General features: G+C 42.4%; 1 protein-coding gene across 4 annotated transcripts in view; it reads left to right on the top strand.

The window, feature by feature from the left end:
* The window catches only part of CRIM1 (cysteine rich transmembrane BMP regulator 1), a 1,688,666-nt gene that overhangs the window by 398,233 nt on the left and 1,263,958 nt on the right, over nucleotides 1-26,475 (top strand). The window lies entirely within an intron of this gene.

Below are 26,475 nucleotides of genomic sequence, written 5' to 3'. Positions count from 1 at the left end.
TTCATTTAAATAAGGACATTATTTTGCCTTCTTTTCTCTCAGCCTTGTTCAGCGGAAGAGAGAGGACTGCATTCCTTGGACGTTGTCCGGGCAGTCAAGGTTAATTTGTCTAGATCTGTGTAAATCCGAAGATCAGACTCCTTTTTTGTTTTACCAAAAGGACCCAAGAAGGGGCAGGCGGCTTCCATTGCCAATTGGGTCCGCCAATTGGTCATTCAGGCCTATGGTCTAAAATGTAAAGCTCCTCCCTTTAAGGTCAGAGCTCATACTGCTAGGGCTCTAGGAACCTCCTGGGCTTTTCAGCATCAGGTATCTGTGGCCTCAGATTTGTAAGGCTGCCACCGGGTTTTCAGTGCATACGTTAACAAATTTTTATCAAGTGGATGTTCGAGCAGCAAAGGATTCGGCTTTCGGCCGCAGTGTACTGCGGGCTGCCGTATATGGTTTGATAGCTATTGTTTGGCAGGGTGTCTCCCTCCCCTCAAGGCTATTGCTCTGGGACGTCCCAGTAGGTATTGAATATTAGCCTAACTCTGTGTCCCGTAAAGTTTGAAAAAGAAAATAGGATTTTTCATCATACTTGCCTGTAAAATCCTTTTCTTTGAGTACATCATGGGACACAGAGGTCCCTCCCCTCTTTTTGAGGATTCAACGCTTGCTACAAAACCGAAGTACTTCCTGTATGGGAGGGGTTATATAAGTGATCACTTCCTGTCTAAAGACCTTTGGTCTACCAGTGTCCATTCACCTGGAGATTAAGTATAACCCAGTAGGTAATGAATATTAGTTTAAATCTGTGTCCCATGATGTGCTCAAAGAAAAGGATTTTACAGGTAAGTATAATGAAAAAAATACTATTTTTAACAGAACAAGCACAATATAGGTGTCCCAGCGAGCACCCAGAGTCGCCTGCCTACTGATCTGGGCTGAAGAGCATACAGGGGGTGTGGGGTTGGGTTAATATACAGTACAGGATCCAGCTTGGTGAGAACGTGGTAGTACAACGCGATGTGCATGGCCAACACAGACATTAAAAAGATGCCCGTTTTATAGCACAATGCAACCACATATCAAAATGGGTGCAAGCACTTCATGTATTTGATACCCTGGGGGATTCCACATGGATGTGAAAACTCTAGTGTTGCTTCTTCCTTAGGCTGAATATGTTTAGGAAGTGAAAAATCTGAAATGTTGCATTTTGTCAAGAAAAAAAAAAAATATTTTTTTTGCTTGCAGCTGGGGTGTGCATGATACTGTGGGCCAAAACCTCCTTTTTATACCTTTTCTATTCTATATAAAACCTATCATGCTGTTTTTTTGTGCATATGTGTTAGACATCTGGTTGCTCAGATTAGTGCATTACGACACTTTCTGTGGAGATAGAAAACTGGAAAGCTTTTGGAAATGCTTCAAAAATGACCAATTTGCAGTTCCTATTGTGAAGGTATAACCAAACAGGTTATGATGAGATGAAGGAACCAAAAGCCACTATTACTGTGCACTACAATTCTTACTCTCAAACATAAAATGAAAGCTGGTCTGGTATCTGAAGGACATTAAATGTAAATTTTTCAGAAAATGTTGATACCAGAATTTTTTTTTACATTACCGAGTGCTATTTAACTTATTGCCAAATAATGATTCTTGATATGCTAAAATATGAACATCAACTAGCCCAACATATAATTGCCAGGTTTGCCAATCTAAATGTTCCTTACCAAAGTGAAACTTTTTTTTTTTAATTGGCAGAGGTTACTTTTCTAAATTTTAAGAGTATCATAACTTTTACACATCTCAAAGGAAAACTCCTGACAAAAATAGTTAGCAGTTGGGCTGCTTACACACTGGGGCATCGGCGGCAAAGTGCCGCTATTTTTAGCGGCGCTTTACCGTAGTTTTTGTGGAGGTTTTTGGGCGCTTTTAACCCCCGCTAGCGGGCGAAAAAAGGTTAAAACGACCCACAAAGCGCCGCTGCAGCGCCGCCCATTCATTTCAATGGGCAGGAATGGTGGAGGAGAGGTGTATACACCGATCCAAAGATGCTGCTTGCAGGAGATTTTGTTAACGTCCTGGCAATGCATCGCCTCAATGTGAAAGCACTCGGGCTTTCATACTGATACTGCAGGGAAGATGTTTTTCAGGTGCTATTTTTAGCCCAAAAGCTTACCACCCCCCCAATGCTGGGGGAACACATTGGCTCCGCGAGAGGAATCCCCTTGTCAGCACTGTCACACCCGTGGTTGCAGGAAAGAAAATCACTCCATCTATGGCCAGCCTTACAAAGGAAATGTACTTCTTGTTGCATGGGCTGCATAACCTTTTCTTTCTGCCTCGCAGATCACGTTCAAACTTCTAATGCATTTTGAGTCTAAGTGGTGGCTGTGGAAATCTTTGTAGTATTGATGTGTGTGTTTTTTTTTTTATCAGGCTTTCTGATAATATGCTGGGAGAATACAGTTGTTGTTTAGGAATAAATTTCCTGAACCACTTGGGGGTCATCATGTTACTGGCAAGAGTGATGTGAACTCCTGTTCTGCAGCAGTTTTGCAGTTTATACCTATAGTGTATGCTTCCTGTGTATGTTTCAGAATATTTTCTTTTCAGTTTTGATTTTGTTTAGTATCTGAATCCTGTAAATTAAGAAACTCATCTGTAAGGTTCTGTGCCTAAAAAAACAGGATGATAATAGCATATATTCGTTTAGAGGGGTTCAACACATGCACAGAAATCAAGCCCACGTCAACTTGTACTACCTGTGCAAATTAGAATCCAAACCCTGATGTGTAACAAATGCATCAAAATAATTAAATGTGTTTTTGAAATTTTGATTACATTTTATAGAGCTTTCTTACCCAGATATAACGACTATAATCATATTAAATGTCAAGGATGTGTTTTGTGTAAATACAGGATACTTCAAGGTTAATCAGGTACTGAGAAAAATGCAACAATTTACTTTATTTAGTTGCAGATTACCCTGTGAGAAAATAATTAAGGGCTCTTTTACACTGATCCGTTTTTGATGCGCTTTTGGTGTGTAGAAAGCGGAACAAAAATGCATGACAAATGTCTCTTTTGAAATCTTATGGAACTCTTCACACCAATGTGTTGAGGGTGTGGTACGTTTTTAAACCGCTTACATACTGCATTTTTGGTGTATGTTTAACCCTGTGGTGCCGGAGCCTCCCGGCTCTTTAAGAGGTTTCAGATGCTGGGAGCGCAGGGCAGGAGTTGTGATCATGTGACTGCTGTGTAAGGCCCCTTTCACATGATCGGACCGTCTATCCATTTTTCATCCATCTGTCAACGGACGACAATGCAATCCTATGGGCAAACGGATGACCATCCGTTACCATTCGTTACCCTCCGCTTCCGATCTTGTCCGTTTTTTTTAAAGGTACAAGGCTACATCAAGATCCGTGAAAACGGATATTAACTGACGTTAACGAACAATGTCTGTTAATGTCCGATAAGTTACGATCCGTTTTGAAGAAATCTATGACCCAGGCAGTAGTTGGACAATAGGAAGTATAAAGGAAGTACATCCCCAAGGAGAAACATGGCCGGAGATGTCTCCAAGGAGCAACTAATAAACCTGGTGCATGAAAGGCCAGGCTTGTGGGACTCAACATGTCAGGACCACAGTGACAAAGTGGCAAAATTGTTGGAATCCTTCGCACTACACAGATGGCACACACAAGGACAAGGACAAAGCAAGGACAAGTCACTCACTGAAAACTGCAATGCAATGGGAGGAGCAATGCTTTCTGGGAAATGTCATCTAAGCCACAGAAACTGCTGTAAACGGATGAAAATGGATGTAAAAACCGGATTTAAACGGGTAAATTAATGGATGTAAATGGATGTTAAGAAAAACAGAAGACGGATGAAGCAACGGATAAGAACTGATACATTTTTAACGTGGCTAAACTGATGGTGCCCATGTGAATGAGGCCTAACTGTGCCTGCTCTCTGTGCCAAGGCCCACCCACCAAGAGGCAGCATGTTTGTGTACTGTCGGCGCTTAGGGGTTAAAAATTGCACCAAAAACGCACCTAATTTAAAATGATAGGAAAATGCAGAAAAGCGCATCATGTTTGTGTTTTTTGTGCATGATTGGAGTAAGGCAACCACGCATTAAAAATACATTAAAAAAAAAAAAGTGTGTTTTTTTTTTTTCCAAGGGGGACTGTGAAAGGGCCTAAGGCTTGTTGACACCATGTCAGTTGAGCTGCATGTTTTTTGCACACCAATACACATGTATAGTGGAAACATAGCAAACATACATGTGCAGTGGTGTGCAGAACACAGTTCAACAATCAAGTTGTAAAAAAAAAGCAGAAAATAACTCATTTAACAGTGATGCAAAGTTGCTAGGCTTAAAAAAAACGCACCCCTGTGATCTATAGGAGAGAAGTACAGCCAAAATAGTTTTGGCTATACTTCATTAAAGTCGATGTAAACTTTAAAAAATGTAAAAAAAAAAATGAAGGCTTGTACAGTACATGTCATCTGTGTCCAGTCTTGCCACAAAGAGTTAATCCAGCTCTGAGTAGTCCTCTTATCTTTTTTTCAGTGAGATAAAAACTGACACAGAGAAATAGGAGTCAGCTCTTTTCCTTTAATGTGAGTGACAAGTGATTTACATATATCATACAGGAGCCTGACAGAGGCTTTCTGTGATCCCCTCCTCCTTTCTTCTCCAGCTCTCCCAGGATTGGCTGCTCCACACCTCAGCATGATTGGGACATGATGAAGTCATGTGATGACTTTTCAGGGTTTTGACTGGATGTTAGCGATCATAGCAGAAGTTCGGTGTACAAAATACACAGGAGAAAATGCATGTTGACAAGGAGTGTAGAGGTGGGCGGGAAGTCTGACATCACGACTCCACCCACCGAGCTCCGGGCAACAGACCCACCCACAGAATCTGCAGTTTTTCGGTCTCATAACAGACAGAGGGGAGACATTTGACAGGTTAGGATACAGGCTGCTTTTTTTCCCTCAGCTCAACATAAAAACCCTAAGAAGAAGGAAGTGATTGCAAGCAATGCTAATGCAAGCAGACAGACCCTAAAACAGTTTAGCAAAAAGCACTGCAAATGCACGTAAAAACATGCATACATACGTGCACGGTTTCTGGTGTGAATGGGCCCTAAGATCCATTCATTGGCTTAAAAATAAAATTACTATTTTTATGCCTTTGCTCTGCTGTTGAGGCTACAGCACAGCACTGAGCCCCAGCCCCCTCCTTTAGCTAACAGATCTTTTAGTATTAGGGCTCATGTACTCAGGGCAGTTGAAAGCCTTTTCTGAATGCTGGAAACCACGGCGAAAAACGTCTGTTTTACATACTGAGCTTATGCCAGTTTAGCAGCAGTTATGAGAATTTGAGGTTTGAATCATTTTTTAACGATAACCTCAGGAGACCCTCCCAAATGCTCACAATGCTTGAATACCAAGTAAATTATTAACTATTTGTGAGAAGAAAGATCAGTGTGCTTGTGGATAGCTGTCTTTTTTTTTTTTTTTTTTTTTTTACTATGGATCCCATCAAGAGCATGTGAAAGAAAATGCTCCTGATGTTACTGAAGCTTAGAAGACAATTACATGAGAGGACCACAGTTAGTCGCTACTGGACTCATTCATTGATACAGCATGTGGTAAAATATTTGTGTTTTTTCAACAATTTTATATGTTCAAAAATCAGAAATTGTTTCCCCTTTAAAAATGCTTATAAATGCGTTGTGCCAAGGTTACATGCTAGTACAAGCATTTGGCGTTTGAAACGCCAGTAAACTACAGTCCTGAACGCAATTTTTCTGCTTTAAAAGAAATGCCGCACTTTTTCTGCTTTTAAAAAAAATGCCTGTCAACTCAACTGCCTCTGAACTACTATAAACGACTGAGTGTAAATGTACACATAAGATAACATAGAGTTCAGGGGCTGCTGAAAAAAAATGGCCAACTGCTCCTAAACTTAATTTTTATAGCTGTAGTGTACATGAGGCCGTATGAATGAAAAAACAGAGACTGTATGATAAGGCTGCAAGTAAATACACTGCACCAGTACATACATCACACAGCCCTGAAAGGGATTAACTGTTCATTTACAATAGGAAAGGACCAGTCGGTGCTGTTTATCTGTTGGCAATTGCAGTGTATGTTTATTATCAGCTGATACAGACAGATACTAATCATCCACTGCACTGACAGTTAACATAGCCCCTCAGTACTGACTGATTTTTTATTTTTTTGTAAACAAACTTGCGTTGCTCCAGGTCAGTACACACCACAGGACCTTTAATCTGGCATACTGAGGGTACAAACCCAGCTTGCAACTGCATACAATCCAGAAGGCTGCACTAAACAGACCTTCTTTATGCCATTTTTATTGCAACAAAGTATCCATAAAAGCAGGTAACATTTACAGTAGTAGGGAGATGATTTACGCGTTTCGCTCTGTTTGGATTGAATAACCAAAAAACACAGGCGTCTAAAGGCGTTACCCCCCCCCCCCCCCTTAGGGACCCCAATTTTATCTATACCCTGTATTTGCAAGGCTAAGGGATTGCCCACATACACATTATTAAAATGCCTCACCACAATTGTGCAATGTTTCTTTTATATATTATATAATTTTATATATTATAGATCATCAAGGGGATCTCACAGCCTTCTTGTGGTTCTCCTTACATACTGAATGGATCAAATAAATAATAAACTGTGTGTTAATGAACAGTGGCAGATCTTGAAATGGAAATATCTCAGTTGAAACATGTAAACCATCTCTTCTCTCCACTGTGAATTGTTGCTGCTTTTATGGATACTTTGTTCCATAAAGATGGTATAGAGTGCAGCCATCTGGATTTCCTCCTTGTGTTGACTGTTTGTTTTTTTAATTTTTTTTTTACTTTTGTAAATGAATACTTGTGTATCGAATGGTGCTGCCCCCCACCTCCTGTTATTCTAAATGGTTATGCTCACCCCCCAATATGCTTCTGCTGCCAGAGACTAGCACTGTCAGTCGGTCCTCATTATGTATTTGTCTCCTTGCTAGCATAGTGGACAGAAAGTGGTGAGGAAAGGAAGGGGGCGAGCTGTCCAACCAAAGCTGTTCAGTAACCTCAAGACAGATCGGAACAGGACAAAAATGCTACATGGGCTTGTTCCCATGTGGTTTAATTAGGAGCTTAATTATGTGGTGATAATTTTTAAATCTCCCAGCTAGGTGAAGAAAAATGAGCATAATGGTGACTTTAACTCTTTTTTGCTTTATCCAATATAAAGCTCTTTTGGGTATGCAAACGTTTTAGGTTTGTGTTTTGTATGGTATTCTTTTTAAAGTAGTTATATGAGTAAACTATTTTATGTCCTTAAAAAAAAAAAAAAAAAAAGCAGGTTTAATTCAATGATGTAATTCATCAATCTTAATGCTCAGCTTCTCTACTCTTTAGCTAACGGGCCTACCCTCAAACACTACGGGTGCATCTCATTCTTGGCACGGGCCCTTCACACATAAATAATATGTGTATGAATGCATAGTTGTTCCCCACACCCTATGAGCAAAAGGACATAAAGCGAGAGTTGTGTTTTTGGCATAAATTTGCTTTGTGTCCTGGTCAGCAGCACTTTGTGGTTAGTCGTAAGCAGCATGTCAGACTTCACAAACAAAGAGCAGTTGTTTCTGAGCTCAGACCTGAGCTGGAATGTTTTTTTTTACCACATAATCAGCCATTGAAAGTTGACATGAATGTATGACTGGAGGTTTTAAGGTCACTCGACTTGTCAAACATTTTCACGGGGGAGCACAGAAGACTCCATTTTAATAATCTGATCTTTCGTTTCATTTTTCTTATGCAGCACAAATAGAATATTTGTACTTTTCTTCTGTCAAAACATTTTTAGAGCTTGTAGCGTATCTTTGTAAATATAGATATCACTGTTCATTGGGGATGAGTATACCTTTACTGAAATACTTTACAGATGAATTTCAGCTCACTCAGCTTGTTCTGTTACCACTCAGCTTCATGAAAATACACACTTGTTTTTACCTTCCTGTTTTGTATGTTTGTATTTTTGTATATTTATGTAACAATTTTCTGTCAGGCCTAGGCTAGCCAATTGGCTTTTAGAGATTTGTTAAATATAATTTTTCGACATGCTACAAGGAACCTGAGAATTTCCTGTGCCCCCCTTAACAGGTTAGTTCTCCTTTTTTAATAAAAAGTATGTGCAATCAAAGGGCCCCATTAGTTTGCAAGTCATGGTGCTTTTTCAGAGAAACTTAGCTTTGTTTCAATCTTTAGGCCAAATTCGGCTCCTGCAAATCCTGGCCAAAAAAGCAGCATCCTGAGTGATCCTGGCCACCCTGTGCATAAGCTAAGATGGGTGGTCCGATGACTGTGTTCTCATGATCAAGGAGATAAGCACTGAATGCGCTTTCCTTTATCCACAAGTCTGCACATATGTGCAATATGCTTTTTCCCTCTGTCACAGCTCAGTACTGCTATGACAGGGGCCATTTGACTGCATTGAAAATTTTTGTAAATTGTGAACTACCCCTTTAAGACCCTAAGGGTAAGTTTTTTTGTTTAATAAGTTTTTATTAAAGAAAAATATAGCAAAGATATACATATATCTCAACATAGGGGGGTTGTTGGCATGCATGTCAATACGTTGAAAAGGGGTGGGTTATTGAGAGTTAAATGTCTAATCTTAATTGAAAAATTTACGGGGTTTGCATTATAAGGTCCTTATAGGAGGAGGTGGACTGAAACTTTATCCAAGAATCCCAGATTAGAGAATGTTTCTTGGAAGTACCTCTAATATTGTGGGTAATACACTCCATAAGGTGTACGTTATCGACCATTTGTAGCCAACCTTTTATAGAAGGGGTTGTTGGTTGGCCCCATACAGTGGGAATTAAGGCTTTGGCAGCGTTCAGTAAATGAGGAATGATTGAGCATTTATATAATCTTATGGGATTTTTTGTAGCATGGAAAAGGATAGTCCATGGGTCGTTGGGTATATTGGCATCCGAAATCTTTACAATCAGATCGCGAATGGTATCCCAATACGGTCAAATGAGTGGGCAAAACCACCAGACATCCGCATGAGTAGCTTTGTTCCCACAGTTCCTCCAGCAAAATGGGGAACTGGCGGGGAACATTTGGTGTAATCTAGCTGGGGTATAATGCCACCTAGTGAGTAATTTATAATTGACCTCTGACATTTTTGAGGCTAGGGATGAAGTATGGGCTAATTGTAGGATCTTATCCTTTTGGTTGTTAGTGAGGGAAGAATCTAGATCAGTCTCCCATTTGGCCAGGAAAGGTGGAAGGTCGGGATTTTGAAGAGCAATAGGTGCTTTGTAAAATAGAGAAATACCATGAAGAGGGGGGTGAAATATTACTTCTATATCATTTAATTCACTTATACCTCTAAGTGGATTAGGAAGGGAGCTTAAGAAGTGTTGTAGTTGGTGGTATCTCCATTTATCTAGAAATGTGGCAGGTTTAGGAGCAAGGATCATATGTAATGGTTTAAGTACGTTGCAACAGAGAACATGATGTAATAGGAGAGGCTCTTCCGATCCCCATGATTTAAAGCCTGGGTCCAGTAAGCCCAGTAAAAAATATTTATGGTTGAGGAGAGGTAATAGAGGGGAATCAAAATTCCATGAGAATTTTTTATGTAGGGCGTCCCATATATCTAAAGAGGATATGGTGAGAGCCGAGGTAGTTCTAGCAAAATTCCTGCAAGAACGGGGTATCCAAGGGGCTATTGAGAGATCCATGCCACTTAAAAAATATTCAAGTTGTACCCATAATTTTGAATTAAAAGCATATTTCCAATCAGCCAATCTGGCCAGAATGACTGCTTGATAATATGCCTTAAAATTAGGAAGTGCCAGACCTCCTGAGCATTTGGAGCGAAACAATAGCCCTCTGGATAATCTGGAATGACTGTTCTATCAAATAAATCGGGAAATCATGGTTTGTAAAATAGTAAAGAACCCCACTGGTACACCTAATGGGAGCTTTTGAAAGATAAAGAGGATGCGGGGTAATATATTCATTTTAATGATATTTACTTTCCCCAACCATGTGTGTGATAGGCTGGACCATTTTCGTAGGTCATCCCTAATCCTATTTAACAAGGGGATATAATTATATCGAAAAAGAGATTGGAGATTAGAAGTAAGATAAATACCTAGGTATTTCATGCATTTTGGTTCCCATTTAAAGGGAAAAAGGGGTTTAAGGGAAAGTGCCTCGGACTTCGGGATATTAATGTTTAAAATTTCGGATTTGGATAAATTTATTTTGAAGTTAGAGATTGAGTGAAATGTGGAAAATGCAGACATTAAGTTGGGAATCGAAATACGTGGCTGTTGAATAAAAAATAGTACATCATCGGCATAAGCTGCGTATTTATGGGATCTGGTGCCTATTTGTATGCCTTTGATGTTAACATTATTCCTAATTGTAGCTAAGAAGGGTTCTAAGGTAATAGCAAAGAGGAGAGGGGAGAGGGGGCAGCCCTGTCTGGTTCCATTATGTAAGACAAAGGGGTCACTCAACGTTCCATTAATTCTAATTTGTGCTGAGGGGTTAGAGTAAAGGGATGAGATACGATGAAACATTTTAGGTCCCAGGCCAAAGTGTCGTAAGGTCATCTTAAGATATTCCTAATCCACCCAATCAAAAGCTTTTTCCGCATCGGTGGAAAGGAGTAGGGTGGGCTGGGCGCATCTCTGAACATATTGGATTAGGGAGATTGCACGAAGGGAATTGTCTTTTGCTTCTCTATTGGGTATGAAACCTGATTGGTCTGCCGAGATCCAACTGGGTAATAGGGGGAGCAAGCGATTACCCATTACTTTGGCAAATAATTTAATGTCAACGTTTAATAATGATATTGGCCTGAAACTGTTACATAGGGTGGGGTCCTAATCAGGTTTAGGAATGGCAGTGATATGAGTTGAAAGGGATTCTGGGCATAGTCCTGAAGAGTGAGAGACAGCGTTTGCATAAGCGGAGAGGCGAGGGAGCAAAATGTCGCTGAATGTTTTGTAATATAAAATAGTGAACCCGTCAGGTCCAGGAGCTTTACCGGACGGGGAAGACTTCAATGTTGCCTGGAATTCCTCAACCGAGAAATCTTCCTCCATTTCTTTAAGGACAGATATGGGCAATTTAGGTAGATTGGCTTCTTTCAAGTAGGAAAGCATGCGGTTTCTTCTCTCTTTTTGAGGTGGAGAGGATAAGTCGTTTTTAACATTATAAAGGTCCGCATAATACTCTCTAAAGGCCTTAGCAATGTCTGGAGTTGCATGGACCAGCTCTCCTGTTGAAAGTTTAATTTTGGAAATAAATGACTGCGACTGTTTAGTCTTTAGTGATCTAGCTAATAATTTACTTGGTTTGTTCCCCCGCTCATAAAATTTCTGTAATAGGCGTTGGAATTTTCTTTTGGTATCTAAATTAAGAAGGGATTTTAATTCCTCTCGTTTAAGTGTGAGGGATTGGAGGTGCTCGATATGCAGAGAGAGTTTGTGTTGTTTGTCAAGAACCGCAATCTGTTGTAGAACCTGGTTAATTTGTTGACCATGCTCCCTTTTTTTCCTAGCACCAAGCTCAACGAGTCGGCCCCTAATAGTAGCCTTATGAGCTTCCCAAAGGATGGAGGGAGAGGTGTCAGAGGGCTTGTTTTCCTTAAAGTATTGTGATAAATGAGAGGCTAACATGGAAACCTCAGCTTCATTAGAGAGAAGGGAGTCATTAAGTTTCCAGTTAGTACGCTGTGGTAAGGAAGACATGGTCAACTTCATTGACATAGGTGCGTGGTCTGAAACAGATGTGGTGCCTATGTGAGTAGATTGTAGTAGGGGGAGATGAAAATGATCTAGGAATATATTGTCTATCCTGAAATAAGATTGGTGTGTTGTGGAAAAATGTGAAAAATCCTTCTCCTTGGGATGGAGGAGGTGCCAAACATCCATCAATTGAAGGTCCAGAAGCCTTTTTTTAAACAAATTTCAGTCGTTTGAAAGAAATATTAGAGCGGCCTTGGGACGTGTCGATTGTTGGATCCAATTACATGTTTATGTCCCCCGCTAGGATAGTAAGACCCTTGGTGAAGTGTGACAATTTAGTTAGGATTTGTGAGAGAAAAGTAGGTTGATTTTGATTAGGACAATATACATTTGCAAGAGTACATTGAGTGTTACCTATGTAGCCCCTAAGGAAAAGAAAGCGACCATGATCATCCGATAACATATCAGATAACCTAAAGGATGCATTTCTGCAAAACCCAATGGCTACTCCTTTAGCTTTATTGGTATCTGATAGGCTATAGTACCACTGCGGAAAGTGGGGTGAGGTTATTTTAACGGGTGTTGTGTGGGTTAGATGTGTTTCTTGAAGGAAGGCAATGGAACATGCGGTTTGTTTTAGTTCGCAAAATATTTGGTGTCGCTTAGCAGCGACATTAAGACCCCTGACATTGTACGATATAAACTTTAACGTAGCCATTGTTATAGCAAAGTGTGAACCTTCAGCCTACACTTCCATGCATGCCAACAGGAAGGGGGGAGTGGAGGGGGAGGAGAGAGGGAGATTATTTGGAGAGAAAGAAAAGAAGATGATGATGAGCATACATAGAAATTACATGAGTTAAAGAACTTGTGGGAAACACATGAATAACACGCAGAAATCTGCAGTGTTCCCATTGGGGAAAGAGAGAGCGAGATGCCATCTCAATCCCTGAATAGGGACTGAATAGGACAACTTTAAGGCCAATCACCCTCACCAACCCCAGAAGGAAAGAGGGATGGGGTTACGTTGTAGGAAAAGGGGTAGAGAGGGAAGTGCGCCCTGACAGCGCATGGCCTGTAAAAAACAAATAACTTATAAGTAAATAATTACTTCCAGTTAGAAAAACGAAGATTACTTATTCAGGAACAGGTTCATTTTAAACAATATGTAACCTACAAGGTGACACAAGAACAGACCAAACTGGTACGTAAACTAAATAACAAAAGGAAAAAGAGAACTTTGGTCAGTTCAATGGCGTGTCAGCTGTGGCCAAATATAGTCAGGCAAAAGTGGAAAAAAACTGCGGCCAAAACTTGACTTTGTAGAAATAACCTGTAGGAAAATGATTTTCTACATAAATGAAATTAGAATGTGTGAAAAAATATGCATTTCAACCATGCTTTTGAGCGGAGCCTGGGAGGGAGGTACGTCTTTTCTTTGAGGGGGTTTTTCTCCAAAGTGGATCCATTGGGCTCGAGAATTTGGGGATTGGATCCTGCCAGCCTGGGAGCTCCATGGACGGAAGATTAAGGTCCTGCAAGAAGGTTGAGAGGTCCTCCGGAAATCTTAATGTATGGGAACGTCCATTTTTTGTAGCAATCAGGCAGGCTGGGAATCCCCATCTGTATGTGATCCCATCTGAGCGCAGATGATCAAGGAGCGGTTTTAGGGCTCTGCGGCGGTCCAAAGTATCCTTGGAAAAGTCTGGAAATATAGTGATGACTGCCCTGTCAAAGTCTACATCAGGTAAGCCCCGCATCTTCATCATGATAGCATTTTTATCCTCGAAGTAATGCAAGCGACAGATAACGTCCCTGGGTTGATCTGAATTAGCATTACGGGGTCTTAGGGCACGATGCACACGGTCAAAGCGCAGCGGTTCAGTGACAGGGTTACCCAGGATGGTATTAAAAATGCCTCCTATAGATGGTTCGAGGTCATTATCTCCAGTTGCTTCCGGCAGACCTCAGACACGAATATTATTTCTACGGTTACGATTCTCGAGGTCTTCGAGCTTATACAGAGAGGCCCGATGGGCAAATGCCAGCTGGGTAACAGTATCCTGTAATTCTTTAATGGCTAAGGCATGTGTGTCTTGCTGCTGCTTCGTTTCCTCCACTCTGACCAGAATATGTGACATATCAGATCTAACCGCAGTTATTTCTTTTTTAATGGATTTCTCCAAACTGTGAAACATACCTGCGAGTTCTTTTTTGAGACCGCTCATTAGCGTAGTCATTTCGGAACCAGCAGGGGAACCGGGATCGTCCATAAGGTCCGAGCAGTAAGAGGAGGCCGGCGAGCTCTCTCACAGAAGCAGCGTGAGATGATGGAGAGGCGCTTGTTCTCGAGGTTTGGATCTGGCTGTCACGTGCGTTGGCTAAGTAAAGAACCTGTGGAGACCTGAATGGACAGTGATCTCTTGCCTGGTCGTTTACCAGGGGCAGACCGGAGTTTAGGTGTTTTGGCGGGCATTACTGGAACTATACGACCGATAGCTGTAGGGAGCACCTCCTACTCACATCCGCTCAGTGCCATGCATACATCAAGATGTTGTTATTGTGCAAAAAGATTCTTATGCAGGTAGTGTAAAAATAGTAATAAAGTCACTTTAACAGCCACATAGAGGAGCAAAGAGATTTATCTTGATTAAAGTCTATAGGAACAGGAGCTATGCAGAAAATGTGCTGGTATAGTATGAGATTGAGAGTACTTAGAGCACCAAGATGGCCGCCAGCTTCCAGAGGTAGGCCGAAGCCGCGGACTTTCCTAGTAGTAATGGCTGGCCTGGTACATGCGGTATCATGCAAGCCTCAAAGGGCTCCGTGTGGACCTAAATTCGGGGTCACGGCAATGAGTATATGTCCCAACACTATAGGGGGGAGCCTGCTGACGGATAAGTCATTTGAAGGATCGTTGGTGAGGCGGACAGTGGAACAGATTATTAAGGGGAGTATTTGGAGCACCAAGATGGCCGCTGTCTTCCAGAAGTAGGCCGAAGCCGCGGACTTTTTTGAGGGCAGTAGCCGGCCGGGTGAGCGCCGCTCCCTATAGGCCCAGAATGTTTAAGCACCGAATTCGGGGCCCCGATGGTATGACAGTATGTAGAAACTACTAAGGGAGTCAGCTGAGGGGGGAATAGGCGGATGCCACGCTACTCACTGTGTCCTTGTGATAGAAAGCAGGCCGCAAGATGGCGTCTGGTGGAGGGAGGCCGGAGGCAGAAGAGGGGATTCCCAGGTGAAATTACACCACCACACAAGTCCTCTGTCTGCCGATAACGTCCTGACCTAGGAGCTAAAGTAGAGGTCCCTCGTATCCTCCGATCTGCGGGAGAGAAGAGCAGCAGGCTCCGGGGTGCACAGCAGGCCCCAAGATGGCGGCAGGTGCACTGTCTCGGTAGTGTTGAGGCAATCGCGGCTTAGATGTGTATCCCATCGGCAAAAGTCCCAAATGATCACCGGAATTGGTGCAGAAAGGGCTCTGGAACAGATGTGTATAGTTTGTGGCTTTGGTAAAGGGCAAAAGGGCAGCGGATAGAGATGAATTAGTGCTGGGTATGAGGAGCTCAGCACTCTCACGTCTTTCCAGCTGCACGTCCAGACACGCCCCCCCCCCCCAAGGGTAAGTTATGTTAACAGACTTGGTGAGGTGGATAGAGAATAATAGAGTGGTTAAAGCTGAATTCCAGATAAATGGCAAGGTACTAATTTACAGGTTTGGCTCCATCTGCCTTTACTCACCTTGTGGCTATGGCTGGGAGACCACAGTGGGTCTCCCGGCCATCTTGGAATTGCCCCTTTCTTTCTGTGGACACCAATCAAGCAAGATATGCATTGCAAAGCTCCTTCAACACAGGTTGTGGTGCAACTGGGGACCACAAAGCCTCTAGATGATGGTAAACTTGGAGGCTACCCCCCCATGTTGGTGCTAGAATTTTGAGTATTGTGCCTCCCCCTTGGCTTGGCAAGCTTGGTGGATCTTGCATCGGGGGATAAGGACCAAGGGCTACACTCTTATTTCAAGAGGAAGCCCTCCTTCCAAAATTTCCTCTTGCTCTCAAGCAACATCTGTTTTCTCACTAATTCCTTCAGGGGCTCCATCATTAGGGACTTTTTGTGTACAATTCTCAACTACTGTTTCCGCCATGTTGAAACAGCTAGCAGATATCCATAAGTATTTGTGGAGAGATGACCGACCATAGGAGGTCACTTGAAACTGTCCCTACCAGAACCTTCGGGCCTAAGATATCAGAGTTGGGGTTTTAGAGGGTGCCCAAACCAACCAAGTCTTTTCCACTGCATGCAATTCTGTGCAAGAATTAGGCATATCTGAATAAGGTATTTGTACCCCTTCAATGGTTCATGCAAGAATACCCAATGGAAGACCGTTTCTGCATGACTGGGTGGTCCCTTTTGTGAAACTTTGCCTTGTCCTACCTGAATAAGATTGCAACCGTACCAGCGGATAATGTACTAGAGTTTAAGGACCCTTATGATAAAACGACAATCCATACAGTAAAACGGGGGTATGAAGTACAGGACAGCTAAAGCATTTCACACCTCTCCTGGTGCTTAATCATAGTTATGATTAAGCACCAGGAGAGGTGTAAAACGCGTTAGCTGTGCTGTACTTTATAACTCCATTTTGCTGTATGGATTGTCATTTTATTATATGGATTAAGAAAGGTGATTTAATTTCAGTGTGGCCATCCGGACTTTTTTCACCATGTTTTCTAAAGCACTCAGGGCCGACACCCTTTTCATGTGCAGTGGAGTAGAGGAATTTTGTCACCTTGAGCGGTATACTACTTAGTTTAAGGACCCTATGGACAGAAAATATTTGAGTCACTTTTTAAAGCGTAGTTCCAGGCATTTTTTTTTCACGTTCCCCCTCCATGTTCGTGATCAGTTTGGACACTTTTTTTTTTTTTTGCAATGTAAATACCTTGTATGTATGCTTAATCCCCTGCTAACGGTGTACCTTGCCACGGCGAGGTACGTCATGTCAACCTGCCCACTGGCTCCTGGGATTGATGAAACTCATATCCCAGGAGCCAATGGGCTCCTATTATAAAGATCATGATTTTTAGTAGCTGCATTTAATAGACATTCCATTATTAATAGCATTAGGTGCGATCATTGCAGGAGTTTATGTAAAAATAAAGAAAAAAACGAGCTGGATACTGCGCTTTAAGGCGTTCTTTTTCCTGACTAGTGTTGCTATGCAACCACCCATTGTATCTATGGGGGTTTATCAGGCCTTGCTTGTATGGCAAAAGAACCCAAACTGGAGCAATTCATTTAGTTGGCCAGGCAGCAATTGAAGCTCTTTCCTAAAGCTTAATGCTACAGCGTGGAGAAACTAAGAGATTCTCTATGACAAGTATATTGTCTGGGGCTTATGCATTTTCCTCTCAAACTACTACCTCATCTGCTTCAGAGGATAGAGAGGAAAGGCAATCTGGTGATTCTCTTTGCATCAACTTGGCACGAGATGGATGCTGTAGTTCAAATGTTGGTCAGCAGAGTTCCCCTACAAGAAGCAGTTTGGAAAGTATGCTATTTGAGGATGAATGCCTCTTTGACCATGCTTTAGATATAATTATCCAAAAACCCATGGGAGAAAAGAGCATTCTTTCAACTCTAAAGAAACCACAGAAGCAATCTCCATCTTATACCAATAAGGGTTCCTTTTTTTTTTTTCTTTTGTTCTTTCTAGAACTCAAGGGCAAAACGGAAAACTTCCTTTTGGAAGAAGTCCTGAGGGCTCAAGCCCACCATAATGAGCAATAAAATCTCTTCCAAGCAGGCACCTGCACTTCTGCAATGGTGGTACGATTGGTAGCCTCTTGCTAGTTTTGGTCATAGCATGAGGGTGATATGTGCAGCTTTATTCAAGAATGTTGTAACTCAACATCCAGGCAGTGTGGGACAAAAAGACTTTGTCCTTGGATCAAAACTCTGTCTCAGTCTCTGAACAACAAGTCAGATTATCCTTATAATGGTGGATATCCAGCTCGATGCTCGAGTTGGGGAAATCTTTTCTCTCTGCGGTGTGGGAAATGCTGATGACTGATGACAGATGCCAATCTGTCAGGGGATGCGGATGTTGGCGGAAGCTTGGTTGCCTATAAACAGCCTGATTGGACTTGGACTAGCAGTCTCCAGAGCAGCATAAGACATGACAGTGGTGTGTGTAAATCACCAAGACAGTACCAAAAAACATAGATCGTGCTGACTTGGGTGGAACTCAGTGTTCCATTTCTGTCCAGTGGAGTGGAGAAAAGACAAGCATGCTTCCGAAGCTGCCACCACCTGGATCCCAGAAAGACATTTTACAAACTTTGTCTTTGGTGGGGTACAGCAGACCTAGATCTAATAGCATCCAGGCTCGACCACGAACCAGACAGGTTTATGTCCATGTCTAGGAGTCCTCAGGCCTTCAGTGTGGACACCTTATTCATTCTGTGGAATCATTTCAACCTCCTCATTCCACTTCAAGCTCCTACTTTGTCTGCTTCCGAGGATAGAGAGGGAAGACAATCTGGTGATTCTCATGGCATGAAATTGGCCAAGGAGAGTGTGGTTCTTGGAAATGGCCACACTCATAGCAGATGCTGCTTGGGCTCTACTGGACTATTAAGACCTTCTCTATCAAGGTCCCATGTTCTATCCTGCTTCATAGTTGCTTGTTTTGACTGCTTGGCTGTTAAAGCCCAAGTCCTGAGGGACTGGTCCTTCAGGTTCCATGATTTCCACTTTGCTGGAGGCCAGAAAGCCCGCTTCTCGTAGGGTTTACAACCACACATGGAAAGCATAATTTACTGTGTGTGAAAAGGAAAAACCTAATCGCAGGAAAGAGGGTTTTACCCTGTGCGAACAATGAAAAACATAGGTATAGAGGGGAATTGGTTAAAGTGGTTAAATGCAAAGCTGTATCAGGAGCTTTGACACACTGCGGGTCAATCCAATACACAAGAATGGCAAAGTGTAAATGGGCTTACGGTATGTCCCAATATTTGCATCTAATTTAAAGTATGATTACAGGCAAAACTTTTTTTTTTTTTTTTTTTTTTTTTTTTGATAGAGTGGAGATGGAATAGAACTCCTGTCAGTTTTTATTGCTGTCTGTGCACCCGTTCGGGAGATTCACCCTTCTATATTTGTCCTGTTTACCATTATCATTAACCACTTGAGCCCCGGACCATTATGCTGCCTAAGGACCAGAGGTCTTTTTCCAATTTGGCACTGCGTCGCTTTAACTGCTAATTGCGCGGTTATGCAATGCTGTACCCAAACGAAATTTGCGTCCTTTTCTTCCCACAAATAGAGCTTTCTTTTGATGGTATTTGATCACTTCTGCAGTTTTTATTTTTTGCGCTATAAACGGAAAAAGACCGAAAATTTTGAAAAAAAATGATATTTTCTACTTTTTGTTATAAAAAAAATCCAATAAACTCAATTTTAGTCATACATTTAGGCCAAAATGTATTCGGCCACATGTCTTTGGTAAAAAAAATGTCAATAAGCGTATATTTATTGGTTTGCGCAAAAGTTATAGCGTCTACAAACTAGGGTACATTTTCTGGAATTTACACAGCTTTTAGTTTATGACTGCCTATGTCATTTCTTGAGGTGCTAAAATGGCAGGGCAGTACAAAACCCCCCCAAATGACCCCATTTTGGAAAGTAGACACCCCAAGGAAATTGCTGATAGGCATGTTGAACCCATTGAATATTTATTTTTTTTGTCCCAAGTGATTGAATAATGACAAAAAAAAAAAAAAAAAAAAATATTTACAAAAAGTTGTCACTAAATGATATATTGCTCACACAGGCCATGGGCCTATGTGGAATTGCACCCCAAAATATATTCAGCTACTTCTCCTGAGTACGGGGATACCACATGTGTGGGACTTTTTGGGAGCCTAGCCGCGTATGGGACCCCGAAAACCAATCACCGCCTTCAGGATTTCTAAGGGTGTAACTTTTTGATTTCACTCTTCACTGCCTATCACAGTTTCGGAGGCCATGGAATGCCCAGGTGGCACAACCCCCCCCCAAATGACCCCATTTTGGAAAGTAGACACCCCAAGCTATTTGCTGAGAGGCATATTGAGTCCATGGAATATTTTATATTTTGACACAAGTTGCGGGAAAGTGACACTTTTTTTTTTTTTTTTTTTTTTTTTGCACAAAGTTGTCACTAAATGATATATTGCTCACACAGGCCATGGGCCTATGTGGAATTGCACCCCAAAATACATTTAGCTGCTTCTCCTGAGTATGGGGATACCACATGTGTGGGACTTTTTGGGAGCCTAGCCGCGTACGGGGCCCCGAAAACCAATCACCGCCTTCAGCGTTTTTAAGGGCGTGAATTTTTGATTTTACTCTTCACTGCCTAACACCGTTTCGGAGGCCATGGAATGCCCAGGTGGCACAAACCCCCCCCAAATGACCCCATTTTGGAAAGTAGACACCCCAAGCTATTTGCTGAGAGGCATGGTGAGTATTTTGCAGCTCTCATTTGTTTTTGAAAATGAAGAAAGACAAGAAAAAACTTTTTTTTTTTTTCTTTTTTCAAATTTCAAAACTTTGTGACAAAAAGTGAGGTCTGCAAAATACTCACTATACCTCTCAGCAAATAGCTTGGGGTGTCTACTTTCCAAAATGGGGTCATTTGGGGGGGTTTTGTGCCACCTGGGCATTCCATGGCCTCCGAAACTGTGATAGGCAGTGAAGAGTGAAATCAAAAATTCACGCCCCTTAGAAAGCCTGAAGGCGGTGCTTGGTTTTCGGGGTCCCGTACACGGCTAGGCTCCCAAAAAGTCTCACACATGTGGTATCCCCGTACTCAGGAGAAGCAGCAGAATGTATTTTGGGGTGTAATTTCACAAATCCCCATGGCATGTTTGAGCAATATATCATTTAGTGACAACTTTGTGCAAAAAAAAAAAAAAAAAAAAAAAAATTTGTCTCTTTCCCGCAACTTGTGTCGCAATATAAAATATTCCATGGACTCGACATGCCTCTCAGCAAATAGCTTGGGGTGTCTACTTTCCAAAATGGGGTCATTTGGGGGGGTTTTGAACTGTCCTGGCATTTTATGCACAACATTTAGAAGCTTATGTCACACATCACCCACTCTTCTAACCACTTGAAGACAAAGCCCTTTCTGACACTTATTTTTTACATGAAAAAGTTTTTTTTTTTTTGCAAGAAAATTACTTTGAACCCCCAAACATTATATATTTTTTTAAAGCAAATGCCCTACAGATTAAAATGGTGGGTGTTTCATTTTTTTTTTTCACACAGTATTTGCGCAGCGATTTTTCAAACGCATTTTTTGGGGAAAAAACACACTTTTTTAAATTTTAATGCACTAAAACACACTATATTGCCCAAATGTTTGATGAAATAAAAAAGATGATCTTAGACCGAGTACATGGATACCAAACATGACATGCTTTACAATTGCGCACAAACGTGCAGTGGCAACAAAATAAATACATTTTTAAAAGCCTTTAAAAGCCTTTACAGGTTACCACTTTAGATCTACAGAGGAGGTCTACTGCAAAAATTACTGCCCTCGATCTGACCTTCGCGGCGATACCTCACATGCATGGTGCAATTGCTGTTTACGTTTGACGACAGACCGCCGCTTGCGTTCGCCTTAGCGCAAGAGCAGGGGGCGACAGGGGTGCTTTTTTTTTTTTTTTTTTTTTTCTTTATTATTTTTTTGCTTTTTTATCTTATTTTTAAACTGTTCCTTTCATTTTTTTTTTTTTTAAATCATTTTTATTGTTATCTCGGGGAATGTAAATATCCCCTATGATAGCAATAGGTAGTGACAGGTACTCTTTTTTGAAAAAATTGGGGTCTATTAGACCCTAGATCTCTCCTCTGCCCTCAAAGCATCTGACCACACCAAGATCGGTGTGATAAAATGCTTCCCCAATTTCCCAATGGCGCTATTTACATCCGGCGAAATCTAAGTCATAAAATGCTCGTAGCTTCCGGTTTCTTAGGCCATAGAGATGTTTGGAGCCACTCTTGTCTCTGATCAGCTCTATGGTCAGCTGGCTGAATCACCGGCTGCATTCTCAGGTTCCCTGTTGAGACAGGAGAGCCAGAGAAAAACACGGAAGACGGTGGGGGGGGGGGGGGCATTCCCTCCCACGGCTTGTAAAGGCAGTCTAGAGGCTAATTAGCCGCTAGGATTGCTTTTACATGAAAGCCGACCGCTGGCTGAAAAGAATGATACCAAGATGATACCTAAACCTGCAGGCATCATTCTGGTATAACCACTCAAAGTTGTGAATGGCGTACCTGAAGACAAAAAAATGGTTAACAATAAAGCACAGTAAACAATAAAGTATAAATAATTACATACCTGAAAAACAAACATGATAAAACATAATAACAATAACAATAACAATAACAATAACAATAAAACACTGCAGAATAGAATACAGTAAAAAAAGAGCAGAACAATAGAGAGAGAGAATAGAGAGAGAGAACAATAAAACGACAACTATTTTTTTTTATTTTATATATATTTTTTTTTTTTTTACACTTTTTTTGTAACTAACTTTTATAACTGTAACCGGTTCCAGGTTCGGGTCTCTCAAAATGCGATGGCATCTTGGGAGACCCTGTGAAAGTGTGCCTAGTCTGTGCAATGCTGTACCCTACGCTAATACTCAACTAGTGTATGGTAGCGTTCAAAACATTCACCAATGCAAAGACCAGGATTGTCAGGACAGAAGGGACAATAATAGCGGGTGTCACGCCTATATCCGCGTTTGCTGCAGACACAACATCTTTTTTGGGGGGGTTCGTTGGGTAGGGGTACTCGGGAGCACATAAAAATGCCTCTCATGCAGCCGACTGCATTTCGTTGGGGGATGTGAATGGGGGAAGTACGGGCGCTGCAGAAGTGGTGGGTTCCCAATTAGGATTGGCGAATGCAGCAGGAAGGGCACTATGGGCACGACGGGCCTGTGTTTGTCTTTTTGGTGGCAGCGGGACACTACTTGTGCTTGTCACCTCACCAGCTTGAACTGCACTTATGGGACTCGCCACGTCACCAAGTGTTACTGCAGTGCTGGTTTGACTATGACCGGGGTGTACTAGGCCGCTGGTGCTTGCCAGTTCAATAAAAAGCTTCCAAAAAAACTGTTAGCGATCGCAGGGATCAGGCCTGACTCTGCGAACGCTGCAGTTATGCGTTTAGTGTTTTGTAAGTGACAGTGATCGATCGATACTGCACTTGGGTGGGCTGGACTGGGCCGGGCGGAGGGGCAAAACGCAGGTGCTAGCAGGTATCTGGGTTGATCCCGCTAACACTGCGTTTTTGGGAACCCTAAACTGCTGGGGACGCTAGTATAGATCTGATCTGATCGGATCAGATATTGATCCGTTCAGATACTATACCACTAAAGGAGGCGTATGCTGCGTGCGTGGGTGTTAGCGGTACTGGCGCTAACCTGACGCTGCCTGGGGCCGGTGCTTGCTAGTTCACCAAAATGCTACCAAAAAAACTGTTAGCGATCGCAGGGATCAGGCCTGACTCTGCGAACGCTGCAGTTATGCGTTTAGTGCCTTGTAAGTGTCAGTGATCGATCGATACTGCACTTGGGTGGGCTGGGCGGAGGGGCAAAACGCAGGTGCTAGCAGGTATCTGGGCTGATCCCGCTAACACTGCGTTTTTGGGAACCCTAAACTGCTGGGGACGCTAGTATAGATCTGATCGGATCAGATACTATACCACTAAGGGAGGTGTACGGTGCGTGCGTGGGTGTTAGCGGTACTGGCGCTAACCTGACGCTGCCTGGTGCTTGCTTGCCAGTTCACCAAAATGCTACCAAAAAAACTGTTAGCGATCGCAGGGATCAGGCCTGACTCTGCGAACGCTGCAGTTATGCGTTTAGTGTTTTGTAAGTGACAGTGATCGATCGATACTGCACTTGGGTGGGCTGGGCGGAGGGGCAAAACGCAGGTGCTAGCGGGTATCTGGGCTGATCCCGCTAACACTGTGTTTTTGGGAACCCTAAACTGCTGGGGACGCTAGTATAGATCTGATCAGATCAGATATTGATCCGATCAGATACTATACCACTAAGGGAGGCGCATGCTGCGTGCGTGGGTGTTAGCGGTACTGGCGCTAATCTGACGCTGCCTGGGGCGACGCATATCACCGCCGGGCGATCAGGGGGCTAAACCTTTATTAGGTAATAAACGGCGGGTGCCCTCACACTATAAAAAATAAACAAACTAACCAGCGTCACCCGTAACGGTTATACGGTGATCAGTGGTGAAAGGGTTAACTAGGGGGCAATCAAGGGGTTAAAACATTTATTAGGTAGTATATGGGGGTCCCTGTCACTATAAAACGCTGACGGCGAACCTAAATATTTACCTCACTAACTAGCGTCACCAGCGACACTAATACAGCGATCAGAAAAATGATCGCTTAGCAACACTGGTGACGGGGGGTGATCAAGGGGTTAAAACTTTATTAGGGGGGGTTAGGGGGGTACCCTAGACCTAAAGGGGGGTAATACTAACTGTCCCAACACTGTAACTGTCACAAACTGACACTATGCAGTAATCAGAAAAAAAAAAAAAAAAAAAAACCTGCTGGTGTCAGTTTGTGACAGGGGGGGGGGGGGGTGATTGGGGGGGGATCGGGGGGCGATCGGGGGGGGGATCGGGGTGTTTTGTATGCCTGGCATGTTCTACTGTGTGTGTAGTGTGTTGTGCACTCACATTGATGTCTTCTCCCCTCGGCGCTGGAACGGAAAATACCGAGCCGAGGGGAGATGACATCATTTCCTTTGCTGCTGTTTAGCATACAGCAGCAAAGGAGTGTTCCCATTGGCCGGCGGCGATCGCGAGGGGGGGGCCACGAACGGATGGCCTCCCCCTCATCTCGGATCGCCGGGGAACAGAACGGGACCGCTTCGGGCACCGGGGGGGGGTCCGATCGGACCCCCCACCCGCGAGAGGCAAATCACGTACATGTACGTGATTTTGCCTGCCCGTGCCGCCTTGCCGACGTAAATCGGCGTTAGGCGGTCCTTAAGTGGTTAAAAATGGAAGGTAAAGGAAAATCCCAAATTTTGGGTTGTTCCCAGAAAAGTAATGGAGTGCAAATCTTCCAATGAGGACACTAGTTCTGGTGACCTGGGGATCCCCAGGGAATTCCCTTCATTTGTAGGATTTCCTCTTCCTGTTTGGCTATGGGGCAGGAAGTGAAGGTAAAAATCCACAATGGGGCACAGATAGCGAAAAAAAAAATCTGACAGGTTATAACCCTCCCTTACCCTATCCAACATGAAAAAAAAAAAGTTTTGCACATAGTTCTACTTTAAAGTGGTTGTGACTGGCCTCAAGTGATACACAGACATTAAACAAATCCTCCTACATAAGTTGTACCTGTTTATCTGCTGAATGTATAAAGCTTGTCTGAGCTTCCAAAAAATAAGGGGCAGGGAGCTGAAATTCCACGCTGCAGAGCTCAGAGTTGATTAGAGGGAAGCAACACACACCCGTGCACACAGGAACAGAATTGAGGCTGTCAATCACAGGCTGTGTGAGAGATGTTTTTTTCTCTTGGTGTTAGGAAAACATGTCAAAAGTGATTCATGTTGATGGCAGAGGAATACAGCAGCAGACAGAAATGACACTTGGTGCTTTGAATTGAAACAATTATCACCATTATAGTGGGATATGAGGTTTACAGTCACTTTAAATGTACAGTATAATGAGCCCCCTCTTGTGGACAAGAACAACACTTCTTAAAATGTATAGTTTGTGTACAATTCTTACAATGTATCACTTTCTGTAAGCCACAGCACCCTGATGTACTCGACTTGTTAAAGAAAAAAAAAAGAATGCCAAGAGGCAAAGGCATCTACCATGGTAATTTCTACCAAAGCCAAAAGTATCTGAAAAAAGGGCCATTTTATGGAATCAAACATTTTGGCAGTATGAAGAGATATGCCAAAGTACAAGGGTCCAGTATGTGAGCCCTTAGTTCTGCTTTAATATGTGTTTTATAAATATTTATAGAAGCCAACTTTTCTGGCGTGAAGCCAGTTTGGTCATCATGATAATAAGAAGAATGACTGTATTTAGTCCAAGGATTAGGATTGTACGCTAGAATTTTGTAATATAAGTTCATTAGGGGAATCTGCTCATATGGACTTCCTTATAGGGAACTTTTAAGAGTCTATTCACACCACATGCACTGCGTTTTTTTTTTATTTAATTTTTTTTCTGTATCAAAAACACATGGACAGTAGGTTATATGGATTTCAATGGTAAAGTTCACACTATTGAAGTGTGTTCTAGTACAGTCAACTAAAGTAGAACATTCTGCATTTTTTTGCAAGGAACTGCACTGAAATGTGGCAAAACACATAAAAAGTTCACCGGAAGGCATTACAGCAAAAAAATAAATAAAAAAACAGGAAACGTGGGGAAAAAAGAAAGGAGAAACATACTAGACTGCATTAAAAAAAGCACCTGAATGCATAAAAAATGCACATGCAAAAACACATCCGTACTGCATTTCTGTGGTGTGAACCGCCCTAAAGATTAAAGTGGTTGCAAACCCTCATGTGTACCCATTGAAGTGATTA

The sequence above is a fragment of the Aquarana catesbeiana genome, linkage group LG04 (genome assembly GCF_042186555.1).
Source record: "Aquarana catesbeiana isolate 2022-GZ linkage group LG04, ASM4218655v1, whole genome shotgun sequence".
NCBI lineage: Eukaryota > Metazoa > Chordata > Amphibia > Anura > Ranidae > Aquarana > Aquarana catesbeiana.
The sequence above is the reverse complement of the archived record's forward strand: the minus strand, read 5'-3'. Positions and strand labels throughout refer to the sequence as shown.